Source organism: Lissotriton helveticus, chromosome 2_1, assembly GCF_964261635.1.
Source record: "Lissotriton helveticus chromosome 2_1, aLisHel1.1, whole genome shotgun sequence".
NCBI classification, from domain to species: Eukaryota; Metazoa; Chordata; class Amphibia; order Caudata; family Salamandridae; genus Lissotriton; species Lissotriton helveticus.
Window position 1 is genome coordinate 341,427,285 of NC_136059.1, and position 13,794 is coordinate 341,441,078.

Sequence of the window (13,794 nt, forward strand, 5' to 3'; positions counted from 1 at the left end):
GGCAGCCCCTTATTTCTCCATCAGCTGAACTTGAAAGTTGTGCCTCGTCCCGCGTCTCGTTGCTCTGCGGCTCCACCTTTGGTCGTCACACGTGCTCCATGATCTGTGGCCAGGCTGTGCGTCACGTCCAGCTCCTCTCCTTTGGTGGTTGAATCTTTGAATGGGTGAAAGACACAACTTTTAGAAAAACTGGTTGAGAGAATAGATATACATCTCAATCCATCCCCATGCCTGAATAGGTGGGGGATAGGTTCATCGGTCACAGTCAGAGGTCGTTATTTATGGAGTCTGTAGAAGGGCATTGCATATTGAATTCATAGATTTGTTTGGCGTTCATTCGCGACATATGATAAGAGAAATTGAACCTTTGTACACAATGTATTATGTTACATTAAACATCGAGTCCTTATGTAGAGACTCGTCCTTCCCTTTAACCCAAGTATCGACAATCTTACATCCCCCTTCGGGGTCGGCTAACTCTTGCAAGCAGGGGCGTTATCGTCATGAGGAAGGGGGAAGGGGCAGATGTAAAACATGGCTTTCCTGGGGAATGACCGTTAATCAAGGTCATCAATTACGTTTCGTGGGTAGCTTGACATGAGGCGAGGGTTGATCGGGGGCGCGTGAGTGCTTTGGACAGGGAGCCGGGGTCGATCGGGGGAAAGTGGGGTACACTGGACATCTGCACTTAGGTGAAAGGGGGTGGGGCAATCGGGGCATTGGGGATCGCATTTTCTAACGAACTGAGAAACAGAAGGCCATTGACGTTATAGTTCCCTTATAAAAGGCCCGATTAGGGGACATCCGTCGTCTTACCTGTCCTTTCCTTCATTACCAACTCGGGTTCTATCGTTTGCAGAAAGGAGAGGTAGTAATATGGCAAGTCACAATCGCTTTGGTCAATTTTGCTGAACACCTTTGCGTTCGAGAAAACCCAATAATGTTTTGTGCCGGAGGGGCACAACGTCTTTATACTTGAAAAGAGGAAACGGGGTTTTTGGAAAGAGAAAAGAGAGAGAAAGAGAAAGAGAAAGAGAAAGAGAAAGAGAAAGAGAAAGAGAAAGAGAAAGAGAGAGAGAGAGAGAGAGAGAGAGAGAGAGAGAGAGAGAGAGAGAGAGAGAGAGAGAGAGAGAGAGAGAGAGACCGCACCCTAAATGGTCCATTCGGTACACGTATGACATGGGGAGAGAAAGAGAGGCGTGTACAATAATGGACCGTTCAGTGCGCTCGCAGCACAGAACAACAGGGTTAAGTAGCACGGAAACACAGACAGAGGGATGACGTGGATTCATGCGTCACGTACACACAAACTCAGACGGGGAAGACAGTACATGTATTATACACAAAAAATCCAAGACAAAACATAAAACAGTTATTGGCCACAATTATCCTTTTCTGTATGCTGAGCATCTTTATCATCCTATGCTCTTTTTACCTTTTCTTATCTTTTTATTCGTTTGGCTACCTCTTACGGGTGGCTTTGATTGTACACACTTACGTCTTTGGCAACTGGTCATGAACTAACCTGGTCGGGCTAATGCTCACGGAGGTTTATTCAAGTCATTTTTAGCAAGTGCGTTTCCAGGTTGAGACAACAGTTGGTGTCAATTGGAGAGCAATGGGGCAGCTTTTAGTTATGTGCCTACGAGGATGCAGAAAAGGAGGTAGGAGGTTTTCAAATATTGGCAATATCCCTAGTCCTCTCGGCGGAGGATACTTGTATAACCCCTACCTCGAAATATACCCTAAACTTTTCCCTATTTAGTTAAGCGTAAGAATGCTTAATCATGTGATTCTTTTTGCTTTATTCGGGGTTTGTCGCGGTTAGGTACTATAATCAGACCCCTTTTTCCGTCTCTTCGTCTGTTGGATCACCATTTTCGTCAGCATTCCGGGGTGACCTGCAGAGAGAGGGAAAAGGAGGGAGGGGAGAGCAGGGGGCTACATTGATAGACACACTCGAGCGCATAAACCCAGAAAGGCTTTTACTTACTGCGTACTCGGCCTATTTCCACAGGATGTAGTCGGTGCCAACTGGGGCGTTTTAAGCCCAGGTGGACCGTTAGTGTGATTTTTCTTATACAGGTAGCATATAAAGTATGGGCTAAATACCTGGATCTTCAGCGGTTGCTTTTGGCTGTATAAAAAGGAAAAATACACAACTAAAATTCGACCCTTCATATTTGCAATATTCCTACCTGCTATACCATTTCAACCCTTTCTCTACTCGGGCTTAGTCATTCCATCTATATTTCAGTTATATCGAAAAATAGGGATTATTCATTCAAGACTTTATCAATTTACACGGACAACTATAGTTGTTTTCTCAAAAAAAATCTTTAATAAGAATGTCGGTGCATAAATATGGGCCTACAACCCCGTGGACCGGCCACGGAGCAGGCTGGAGCTGTAGATGCGGGGATACTTTATTAGTAAAACTTAAGTGGAGTCAGTGGTCATTTATTTCATAATAAAAAGTGCGAAAAGCGCAATAAAATCATGTCGAGACTTCAGTGTGAGCGAGTGTCATAAGTGTTGGGCTTCCAACTTTCAATAATTATGATGTGCAAAACTCAAACAACAATTCATTGTCCGAATGTTCAATTAATACCCATCTGATGTCAATTCACAGTCTGAACACATAATCAGTACCCATCCAATATCACTTCATTGTCCGAACCTATAACCAGTACCCATTCCATATCAATACATTTCCCGAACTGACAGTACACATCCTATATCAATCCATTGTTTGAACTCATAATCAGTACACATCCTATATCAATCTAAATGTTTAAAAACTTCATACATATCCTATGACTCCAAGGCTGAGCAATCGGGGTACAATAAGGAGTGTGAGAGTTTCATTTGCATCGGCGCCATTTTGGGTGCAGTCAGGCAGAACCAGGCATAGTCTAAATGCCTATTAACTCGTGGTTGGCTCAGAGCTTCTCTTGGCAGTCCAAAAGTTCCGTTAAAGGGCAAAAGAAAAGAGCGGTGGTTTGAACCATCAGTCAAAAGGGGAGGGCTGCAACAATCCTTTTCTACCGGGTCATACTGTGCTTTCGCCGGAACCGATCCGATCTGTAGTCTGCAGGATTCTAGTCATTCAACCTGAGGCTGGCGACAGCATGGGAGCGCCGACGTCCTGCGACTACTTTACCGTCGTTCCGAGGGCACTCATGGCAGTCATTCCCCATCGGGGATATCTGCGGGAGTCGGGGACTCCCGCGGCTCCTCTAGAATCTTCAAGGTTGTGGAGAACTATGGTGGTGGAGTCAACTGGTGACCGGGCCATTCCTTCGTGCTGGGCCCGCTCTTGCCAGGTCGATCGCCATTTTGAAAGTTCGGCAACTACTGGCGATCGCGGGGTCAAAGGAGCGGACGGGCTCCAACCTGCCGGGCGAGGCGTTGCAGCATCGCCACAGTGGAAGAACCCTTTCCGGGCGCCTGGAGCTCTGAGGGTGCAGCTGGGAAGCCTCCACCTGGGGAGGCGGGAGAGGCCTGTTCGCATCGTCTCTCCCTCCCAGTGCACCCCACGGCGTCTCGCTTGACATTTGTTATGACCGGACCAGGCGATGAGGACGAGGGGGGGTCGGAGGCATGTGCAAGACATCCCCCCAGTGTTGTCGCAGCCATTATAAAAGAAAAAAGTGGTGCCTGGCGTGTTGCTGCTGCCATTACGGAGGAGAAAAGAAAGAAGTGGCGCCTGCAGTGTTGTCGCTGCCATTACGAAGGAGAAAAGGAAAAAATGTCCCGTCCGTCTTTGGGCCGGGCTTCCGGTGGATGTCGGCTGGACGCCCCTTGCTCTGGCCCCATGAACGGGTTCCTTGGCTCATCGGCTGCAGCCGGATCCCGTTGGCCCCAGCCCCCGGCCGTTGGTGGCCGGACCGGAAGAGCATGTGGCGGGACTACCTGCAACTCTCAAGGGCCACCGCGGCCGGACTGGGAGAGAGAGGGGAGGGTCGAGGACATAGACATTCCCCCCCCTGCAACTCTCCAGCGTTGTCAAGGCAATCCCCTGGCCGGGTCCCGCTGGCCTTGGCCTCTCCTCCGGCTACACCCTACGTTACGATCTCCTGGCCGACTGTTGGCAGCAGGACCCGCCTTATATGGGTTGCTTCCGGCTGGGCGTAGCCATAACCCTGCTCCACTTTGGAAGTTTCCAGAGTGGGGGCGGATGTTCTGCTGACTTGCATTTTCTACAGTTTACCGTTCTTGTTTCTAACGTTTCCTGTTTCTAGGGCATTAATAGGTTTTATTATTACGTATTGTTATCGTTTCTTTGTTCATTATTTTAAATAAAAGTTCATGTTCATCAGTGGCCTACTGATCTTCGCTTTCCTATTCTTTTCTTTCCAGGTGGTTTCATGCTAAAGTTTTCTGTTTAACAGGTTACAGTGATCACTTTATTATTTCATATGTCCTTTTTACTAGGGGTGCTCTCTGGTCGGGCCAGATGACCTTCCTCTAGTAAATGGTCCGGGCGAAACTGGCGTATCAACCAGTGGGGAGTAGATAGGCATGACAGATTACAACGGGGGACAAAGGTCCGCATTACCTACCCTTCACTACTTGCAAAGACTAGAGTATGGCGACTTCTGTGCTCGTTTGCAAAATAGAGAATACCTCCAAAAAGAACCAATTCCCAAACAGTCAATGTTCGGGCAAACAATCAATCAATGAGGAACGAAATAGGTACGACGTGTTAAAGGTTTGCGTTACCTACCCTTCACTCTCTGCAAAGGGAGAGAGAATATTCCTGTTCTTCCCCGTTTGCAGGCAGAGAAGATTCCGAAGAGAACCAACTTCGAACAATTCAATGTTCGATTCAATCAATCAATCAATGGGGAGAAAAAAATAGGCACGACGTGTTAAAGTTTTGCGTTGCCTACCCTTCACTATCTGCAAAGACTAAAACAGAGTATGGCGATTCTGTGTTTGTTTGCAAATAGAGAATCTCCCAGAAGCAATCAATAGGAAATACTAGTATTTTCAAACAATCAATCAATCAATCAATTTCGCAATTTGTCGTGTGTCACGACCTTACCCGGACCGGACCATGTGGGCAGTTCTTCGCCTTCCCTTTTCCAGCGCCCGATCGTTCTCTTTCTCCATGTTTTTACCGCAGCATTCCTGTGGGATTCCAGTCAGGACAATAGGTCACTTTGAGAGAGGTCCGTTCGGAATCGGTGAGGTTCATTCAGTCGGCAGCCGGACGAGGGCCCTCTCAAGGCAGGTATACTCCAATCATTTAGATGTTCACCCCATCGTCTGGACCTCTCTTACCGGACCCTATGTCGCTGATGGACCCCGCGTTGGGACGCCAATTGTAGAAAAGTCAGCCCATATCGCACCCGATGCCCAGGCTGGCGGTGCAGGGCGACTCTTCATTCTCATCTTGAATAATTACCAAATAAAGAGACGGGTACTGGAAGTAGGAAAACAAGAACAGGGTTTATTACTCGCGAGGAGAGCATGTCATTTGGGACACTCGCATAGTGTCTTCGGAGGTGCTCTAACAAGTTTCTCTGAGGCTTCGTCTTTTATACACAGGTTGGTGGCACACGGGCATCCTTTATTACAATCAACACTTTGTATAGTATGGAGGTACTCCAACACGTGGCTACAGTAGGGCCCTTATCCTCCATGCAATAGGAGGGGGCTGTCATGCGGCTGAGTGTTCTGCTGATTCCATTGGAATGTGTGTGCCTGATCGAATCTCAGGGGGTGGGGCGGTCATGATCAATAGTGGCTTCTTTCAAGAGAGACGAGTGCATACAGTGGTGGGCAATAAACTGTATCCTCGGGCTAAGGGATGACCAGCGGTCTGTGCAGACATTCAGGCTCAGAGGAAGAGGTCATCAAAGGAGGGGTATTCATGGAGGGACAGGAGGTGTTGGTCAGGCGCGGGGTGCGATTCTTAGGGACAGAGTCATGCGGGAGGGGAGGGCTCATGACTTGTGCATGAGAGAGCGGGGGCAGTCAGGGTGCATGGGGGAATGCTTGCAGGGTCAGGGAAGTGCGCTGATGAGCGATCGTGAACAGGGAGACCATGGTACCTAAAATGGCTGTTGTGTACGTGTGTGCATGGGTCTATGCTAGTGGGACAACGCAGTCAGAGTTTTAGCGATATCCATTCTGTTTACACCAAGGGGCACTGTGAACACAAATGAACGCCGCTTATGTACATACAAAGTCAGCCCATATCGCACCCGATGCCCAGGCTGGCGGTGCAGGGCGACTCTTCATTCTCATCTTGAATAATTACCAAATAAAGAGACGGGCATTGGAAGTAGGAAAACAAGAACAGGGTTTATTACTCGCGAGGAGAGCATGTCATTTGGGACACTCGCATAGTGTCTTCGGGAGGTGCTCTAACAAGTTTCTCTGAGGCTTCGTCTTTTATACACAGGTTGGTGGCACACAGGCATCCTTTATTACAATCAACACTTTGTATAGTATGGAGGTACTCCAACACGTGGCTACAGTAGGGCCCTTATCCTCCATGCAATAGGAGGGGGCTGTCATGCGGCTGAGTGTTCTGCTGATTCCATTGGAATGTGTGTGCCTGATCGAATCTCAGGGGGTGGGGCGGTCATGATCAATAGTGGCTTCTTTCAAGAGAGACGAGTGCATACAGTGGTGGGCAATAAACTGTATCCTCGGGCTAAGGGATGACCAGCGGTCTGTGCAGACATTCAGGCTTAGAGGAAGAGGTCATCAAAGGAGGGGTATTCATGGAGGGACAGGAGGTGTTGGTCAGGCGCGGGGTGCGATTCTTAGGGACAGAGTCATGCGGGAGGGGAGGGCTCATGACTTGTGCATGAGAGAGCGGGGGCAGTCAGGGTGCATGGGGGAATGCTTGCAGGGTCAGGGAAGTGCGCTGATGAGCGATCGTGAACAGGGAGACCATGGTACCTAAAATGGCTGTCGTGTACGTGTGTGCATGGGTCTATGCTAGTGGGACAACGCAGTCATAGTTTTAGCGATATCCATTCTGTTTACACCAAGGGGCACTGTGAACACAAATGAACGCCGCTTATGTACATACACATTGCTATTTTTAACACCTATGTATTTCCCATTGACCTATGAATGACAAAGGCCCTGTCTTAATTAAAAAGCTTATCACACACTATATCCCAGCCACAAACCTAAGAACCTCAGCAGACCTACTCATGACACAGACTAAGATAAAGAGGTCCAGGTGGGTAGGGAGATCCCTCTCACACTTGGCCCCTAACCTATGGAACACACTGCCTATGGAACTGCCGCTGGTGACCACCGAACTGGCATTCAGGAAAAAATTGAAAACTTGGCTCTTCCCGTAACATCCTTGCTCCCCGACTGCCATTTTTCTCCTACCGCTGGGAAGCCCACGGGAAGCCATGCGCTCTACCAATAAATAAACATAAATGTATGTAGTACTTTTTAGTTAGCTATGAATTCTTATTGTATAACTCATTTGCCCCATTAGAAACAAGAATTTACAATGAAATAGGTCGCGCATTTGCGAGAGTTTAAGTTATTGGCATTGGAAATGACAATGTCTTTTATTTATCTATTTTGATAATTAACACAAAAATAAAAAGCATTGTCATTTACAATCGCCAATAGCTCAAACTTGCTAATAGCTCAAACTCTTGTAAATGCAATACCTATTTCATTTCAAAGCAGCAGCCACAGGGGCGTGGCTGCGCCGCGTTGCAAAATGGTCAAATAAAGTACAAGCTCTGCCGGCAGAGCACACAACCCTTCATAAAACAATCACCTCAGAAGCCATCCAGCTGGTAAAGCGAGCGCAACAATGCGGGGACCACTCTGGCGAACATAAAATGAAGGAAAGACGCCATGCAGATAAAAGCCGGTAAGGCCTATCAACCCGGAGCCTCCCGCTAGCTCGAGGCACGGCGGTGGGCCTTTGTGCAAGGCATCCGGAGACCACACAGCGACAGGGGAGGATGGGCACACACACGCCAATGGTGTGCTGGACTTCCCCCGTCTGACAGTCACCAGCATTGGGGAGGCACACCGAGACACAAAGGCGGTCCCTGGACGTGGGCTGCCTGAGACTGGGGCTTCGGGCTTCGGGCAGGGCAGCCTGAGTGTGTGTTGGAGACCGGGCGGCCCATTGAGCCTCAATACTGGTGCATAGCTCATGCCACATGGCGCCAGAGGTTGACCCGCGCCAAGAGCGAGCAGTGACCTGCATCAGGATCCTAATATGTACGTCCTGCTGCCTGGAGAATGGCAAGAATTTGCTGCAGCCTAAAGGAAAAAAAAGGAAAAACGTAACGCCTGCCTGCAATGGGGAGACATCCTGCGGAACGAAAGCTGGTCTTGGACTGGGGCCGGCGCCTGGAGCAGAGATGCCAGTGCACACGCTGGAGGCTGCTAGGTGTGCTGAGACACCATGCCGGCGCTTGGTGCATGGCACACAGGGCCGGAGACTGGGTCGCACCAGGAAAAGCACACGACTCACCGCGGGATCTTGAAGTGATCACCCTGCTGCTGAGGGCATGCGGGACGGTTTGCACGAGCTGGGCAGGCCAGTGTCATGGCCTGGGGGCACTAAGTGCGCTGTGGCCTGATAAATAATGCAACACCTTGGCTGAATTGGGGACTGTGCTGCAAAATCCTGCCCTCCCGCTAGGCTGATAGTGAACCTAAGTGAAGTGCCGGCGTGGACCAGACTGCCATCCTTTGCACGCACCCGCCACCCTCACTTGCAGACGCTGCCGTACATGTTTATAGCTCATGTCTGCAAAAACGCGCATTCACAGCTCATGTCTTTATTGTCTTCAAAAGCTCGTGCACCCATCCTGTCCCGCATCCCTAAGCTAGGCGGCAACAATAGATCTCGCTTACGCGTTGCGCTGCATCGCTAGGCGGGACCTAAAAAGGATGAAACTTTCTCTATTTCTAAGCACTTTTCATAGCATCATGATTCCAATGAGAAACTACTCAGATTTGCTGGAATATAGGTACACAAAAATCCTCCCTGGGGAGGAAATCAGGAACTTAACCTGAAACAATTATAGTTGCACATTATCAATATGTTATGCACTTTAATGGTCTCAGCTGTGATGAAGGGCTCTCATGTTGTTGGAGTCTTAAATGTCTGTGACCCATTAACCAATTTGAGCAATCTTACTGTTATTCTTCGCCAAATTGATTATTCAGTTCAGTTCAGAAAAACTTTATTTCGGTAAAAGTTTATGTACAGTACAATACATTGCATTAGAGAACAAAATGATAGAAAGTAATCCCTCTGTTTTTAGGAAAGTGCATGTGCATCACCTTATTATTCCATTAAAACAATCTACAATGACACATGTCCAAATCCAATGGCCTCATTAAAGTGCGTGTGCATTATATGTGCATTACAAAAGGCAATAACAGGAAGAAGCAAGCACAAATATAGGACCAATCATTGGTGGCTATACAAGTGCAGTTGGTTTTAAACAGTGTTAAGGTGCTTTGTAGAGGTCATAAAATGGTGGATATAGGGAAATCGTATCACAAGCCTCCTTAGAGATAAAAAGTTACACATACAAAGAAAGAGTAAAATCTTAGTTCATCAATAAAGTTTGAATTTAAGACATTAAAAGGATTAAAAATGTTGATGAAACTATTAGCAGATAGGGACAGTGCGTGCGCTTGCGACTGTGATAAGATTAAAAAAAGTTCAGAGCCTGCACAACATTGAAATTAAGAATCGAGATACAGCAAAAACAATGGGTTTGCGGGTGTCAAACTACAGGACTCTAAATGCCTCCTCACAGTGCACGAACCCTAGATTCCTGCATAGCTGGATAAGCCACCGCTGCCTTGCTGGTTTGTAGCCAGGGCAAAAAAGAAAACATGGAGCTCTGACTCTTCCTCACAGTTGCAGGCAGGGCACCCTCGCAAGGCAGTTTTTGACCATTTACAGGAAAAGACATAGAGCAGCTGGGTACCAAATCTAAACTGGACCGATCATTTCCTTGCCAGGGATGGTTGGATATCATCCAGGATGGGCTCTATTATATGCTTGTCTTTCATTATCAGAAATTCAGCTGTCAAGTGTCCTCAGCTCGAACTCCCTTGGGTGGCTGAAAGTTTGTTCATTCAATAGGTTTTTACCAATTCAGAGTGTGAGATTGCAAGACACGCTTCCGTTGGATTACCCCAAATACTTGGTTTTCCCAGCCTACTGCATTCATCCCTTAGGTATGCAAACCAAGGGATTTTTTCTACACCCGGGAAAGTCAATAGCTCTTTTAATTCTGATCGATAGACTGCCAGTTCCGGGGTCACCCACAATCTGCGCCAAAAAGTTAGGGGTCTTAGACCAATCTCATCCCATAAGGTCTAATTCCTAGATCCAGCCGTAGGGGGATTAGGGGGGTACTGGAGGGGAGACCCAAAATATATTCTCTGCTTCACTCACGTTACTACAGCAACAGTGACCTCATAACTCAGCCCCATACTTTGTTGCACCCCTGTCTTGCACCTTATAAATCTTTGCTATAGACCCAGCGGGCTAATTTAAGCTTAGCTTTGGCTATTTGTGGCCCCCACTCAATATTTTCTGTCATAATGACACCCAAATTTTCAAATACCGACACCCTTTCCAGCATAGTGCCATCTAGACATGGGTTGGAAAGGGATGTTTTGGCTGGGTTGAAGACCATAAACTTGGTCTTCAGGGTGTTAATCTCAGCCCCCTGTTGTTACAGAAGATAACAAAGCTATCTAAAACCTTCTGGATGCCCATGGACGATTTTGACATTAGAAGGGTGTCATCCGCAAACATCATTGCGCCAACATAAATGCTGGGACCTTTGTACTTGCTAGCTTAGGGGTGTCATTGTCCTTTATCTCAGTAAGTTGGGCAACCAATGCGTTGACAAAGAGGCAAAACAGGGTAGGTGCGAGCACATACCCCTGCCTTACTCCTCTCTGTCAACTGGGAATCGGGAAGTTAGTTCACCTCCTTTAGTTTTAGTTTTAAGAATTGGTTCTAAAATTGTAACTTGCGCATTTATATGGAGTTCATTAAATTATTATATTGAATAATTGTGTCATTTGTAACATGAGTATAAATGGCCATGAATCAAGGTTCAAGTTGTAGTATCAGGTCAGTCCGATAGACTTTCCTGAATATCTGAGTAGTTTGGGTTTTTTATGGTTCTTATTATCCTCTTTCTGGCCTCCTCTATGAGGCCAGCACCTTGAACAGGGAATGCTTAATACCTGAGGGAGAAATAAGTATTAGGTGCATGTGTCTGTGAGTGTGCTGCAGGATCAGACAAGACTATAGGGCAATCAGGCAGTGCCCGATGGGCTAGTCTGATCAGGCAGTGCGTGGGCTGATTTTTGCCTGTTTGTGGGCCTGTTGTGTGGTCTTCTGAGAAGGTTGATTTCCCTGATATTAAAACAAATATTGCCTGCAGAAAGCTCAAATCCATGCAATCTTACATTCCTTGAGAAACATGTAAACAGAGTGCCTTTGCAAGTTCAAAACTGCCCCAAGTTGTCCGTCCAATTCAGATCAAAGCCCCTGGGTTATAAAACGTGTTCATATTTATTGTTATAAGTTAAATCCCCCTAACAAAGGAAGGGACGAGTAAGCAGGAGAGAGTGGGGAGAAAGAGACAGAAACCGACAGCTATACAAGGAGGGAAAGGGACTATGCATTATAAAATCTTCTGTTACTCACGATAGAACGAGGAAGAAGAAAGAAGCATGTGGCACATCCTTCAACATACCTTGAGCCACAGAAAGTGTAACCCAGATTTTGTTCAGTGTTTTCAAGATTTTAGGACGCTGAACCACAGGCAATTACTAAGAGGATGCTAGGGTTAATGTGTGTGGTGGTTCTAATTGGTGGGCACCTGCACTCTGGCGTGGGTCTCATCTTTCATCTTCAGAAACAAGGTAGAAGCGAAAGATTGAAAAACAGTGACAACAAGAAGAAAACAGAGATGACAACCTAACAGATGAGGTAAAGAGAAAATGTAGAAGTGTGGGGTGGGGGGAGTGGGTAGGCAGCCTTGGTATTGGGCAACTCTGGCATTTGGCTGAGGCTAGTAGGCACATAATAAAATGTTTTGCCCCTGCTCTTTTTTTTTAGCAAATTAAGCACTGGTGTAAGGTACAGATCCAGACTTTCAGCCATGCTAGCCATCATGCCTTATGTAACCCCGAAGGCGTCTGCGAACCACCCTCATTCACTACTACTGTACATATAAAATCTCTTAATAAAATACTTTGAAATAAAAAAAAAAGAAACGTGTGTCAAATAGGAAAAACAGGCCATATTTCACTGGCAACCATGTTAGAGTGAGAACAGCGAGGTGAAGCATCATTTACTTTGTGCATTATACCCAACACAATAATAGGTGGGTCAGAGGGGCTTCCTCCTTGCATAAGACCGCGAGAAGGTACCTATCACTGCCAACAAGGCACCTGTCACTGCCAAGACAAGCAGCTCAGGTGACAGCCCCTAATTATGCAAAGATGAACGTAACACCATATTGTTTTTTAATGTAAAGATGTGTAAAGCTGTTATTTGCAAGGATTATGTGGCCACACATTTCTAATCTCACCTTGGAGACCTATTCGTAAGCACTACAGGGCATGAACCTAGACAATTCAGCCTCTCTGGGTCTGGCTGTGGGCGAACGATTATGCGATGAGTCAGCAAATATGCAAGGAGTGGAAGAAAAGAAACACATGTTATTCTCTTGCAGCATATAAGTTCCTAATGTTGTTTTTCAGAAACGTGCCTGCCGTCTGCATCTATAACTTACAGCAGGGTACAGGAGCGCAATGTTCTGGCCTTCTTGGCCTAGAACCCAATTATCATATAACCCGCCGGTACTATTCTATTGTATTATTAGCATCATTCGTAGGTGGAATGGAAACAAATACCAAACAGCAACATTGCGGGGCATATTACTAAGCAATAGCGATAATTATCGCAATAGCGATAATTATCGCTATTGCTTGGTTAGCGGGAAAGAAATATCGCCGAGCACCGAGGATTTTTACCGCTGAGATACCTTGATATTATCAAGGTTTATCTCAAAAGCGGTAAAAATCCTGCGAAATGAATGAATATCGCTGAAAAATCAGCGATATTCATGCATTATCGTGACAATGCTCTTAGCCATGTTATCCACCTTCCATTGGATAACATGGCTAAGAACTGCTTTTAGCAGGCGTTAGCTTTTGGAGATATTCGCGCTTAGCGCGAATATTTCCAAAAGTTGTTAATAGGAGTTAGAGATGTTAGTGACTGTTTTCAGTCGCTAACATCTTGGCACACCCACTTTGCATGTCATTAGCGATAATTATCGCTGACATGCAAAGTGGGCCCCTAAATGCCCGCTATCACCTACAAGCTGTCGCTAACTGGTGTTAGCGACAGCTTGGTAATAGGGCGATAAAATTATCGCCGCATTAGCGGGAAAAAGTCCCGCTAATGCGGCGATAATGCCCTTGGTAATATGCCCCTGCATTCTTATAATTACGTCTTAGCACTGGGTCTGCAGACTGGATTTCCTAAATGGCTCTCTCGCTGTTGCTTTGACATGAATGTAAGCCACAAAACAAAAAGACTTTGATCAAGTTCTTAAATTGATTTCATACTTAAATTACAAAATTGCATTTTTCCTCATTATTTTGGTTACGGGCATTGGTGTACCCCAGAGTCGGAAGAGGCCCTTCTATTGAATGCATTTATATAGTGTTCAATTTAAATCCAGAGGTAACCATCTATTATGTGGCCTAAGGCAGAGCAAT

The 13,794-nt window shown here is 46.5% G+C and overlaps 1 long non-coding RNA gene across 1 annotated transcript in view; it reads left to right on the plus strand.

Annotated features, from left to right (window-relative positions):
* Positions 1 to 13,794, plus strand: part of LOC144819346 (uncharacterized) — a 153,475-nt gene that overhangs the window by 73,678 nt on the left and 66,003 nt on the right. The window lies entirely within an intron of this gene.